This window comes from Rhea pennata, chromosome 25 (genome assembly GCF_028389875.1).
Source record: "Rhea pennata isolate bPtePen1 chromosome 25, bPtePen1.pri, whole genome shotgun sequence".
In the NCBI taxonomy this organism is placed as follows: domain Eukaryota; kingdom Metazoa; phylum Chordata; class Aves; order Rheiformes; family Rheidae; genus Rhea; species Rhea pennata.
In genome coordinates, this window is record NC_084687.1 from 5,307,658 (window position 1) to 5,309,387 (window position 1,730).

The following is a 1,730-nucleotide window of genomic DNA, read 5'->3' on the forward strand; positions in this document are numbered from 1 at the left end:
TTGTTCCGCTGCTGTGTTCGGTTCAGCACAAGTCAGTGTCAAGCTCCTAATGCTTCGGATCCCGGCTTTCTTTCCAGGTCTCCGGCACCTTGGACATGGACCACAGGTGAGAGTCAGCTGGGAACAGACTAACTTAGTCCTCCAAAGTGTGTGTGTGTGGGGGGGAATCACCTTGAAGCTCACACCGTCTGTCTGGTCCATCAGACCTTTAGGCCTAGCGTGTCTGGCAAGAGATGGGCAAACATCCACTCTCGACAAAACTCTTGCAAACAGGGCTCAACCAGGAAGACCCTAAAGAAACTCATTTATCCACCCCCCTCACTCCCTGAGGGATGCCTGCTGCTTCCATCACTCACTAAGGAAACATGACATTTTTATTGTCCAGAAGCGAGTGACAACGGACCCATCCTCATCCTCGCAATCGATGCAGGGAGAGCCGCCCGCACATTAGCGCTCGGTCCGTTTTATGGCAGGATAACGACACCCACTTCTTCCCTGACCTCTGCCCACCTGCCAGGGGAAGCGGGGGACTCGGATCAATGCCGACCGTCCTCCTTGAGCCGCTTCCCGAGCCACAGTCTTCCTTTCTGCCCAGGAAAAGCAACCGGAGAAACCCCGCATGAGCGGGCGAGGCCGAGCCGAGGCCGGTCGGCACGGCCGCAGCACGACCCACGCCACGCCTGCCCTCCCGGCAAGGCCCGCGGCCGCTTTCCCCAAACCTGCCCCCCAAAAACGGCCGCTAACGGCGCCCAGAGCTGGGCAGAGGGGCTGGGAAAGAGGGGCTGGAGCTGCCCGCGCCAGGCGCCCCGCTCGTGAGCCGGGGCCGCGCAGCAAGGCGCTCTCCTCCCCGCGCCCATCCGGATCGCCGGAGCTCTGCCAATCAATAGAGATACTAAAGCCTTAATTACTCTTCTGTAATTGCAGGCCATTAACCTGCAGACAGCTCCAGCGCCTGTCCATCCCCTTACGTTATTAGCGGGCCTGCGCAGGAGGGGAGGGCGCAGCAGCGCGGCGGGAGGCTATGGAGACCGTCGCGCGGGTAGCAGGGTCCCAGCCCTGCTGCCGAGCCCCATGCTCGGCCCCGAGCAACCGGCATCACCTCAAAGAGCGCACGGCTCCAGCGACCTCGAAAAAACCGAGGCTGAGCCAGACCGCCAGCTCCCTCCCTCGCCCGGGCAGTTCGCCGCGGCCTCTCGCCCCCCACCCAGGGCGCAGGAGGCCCGCGGGACGGGCGCTGCCTGCAACGGTTTCCGTGCAGTGTCCCAAAATTTTGCTATGAAGCTGATTCACAGAGCGCATATAAGCACGGTTACGCATGTGTGTGCGCACATGCATATATATATATACACACACACACACCCCCATACAGACACATGGGTGTGCACATACACAGAAAGGCCTGCCGCACCGTGGGGCACCCCTGCTGAGCCCCCCCAGGCGCCCTGGCCCCAGGGACAGGCGAGCCGGGGGCGAGGGGCTCCTGCAGCCGCCGCCCAGGCTGAGCGGGGCCATGAATTACGCATGATGCTGCAAGTCGCTCTGCCTCCCTGACTGGTCCTTGGACTGTGGCAAGTGAGGTAAAGGCACAGGAAAAAATACCCTCTCCAGGGACCGGCGTGGTGGTTGGCAGCGAGCGAGGGAGCGCGCACGCAAGGAGGGAGGAGAGGGAGGAGCACATCCTAATGCAGAGATGCTGCAGTGGCTCTGGGCACACACATCCACACTCGGGC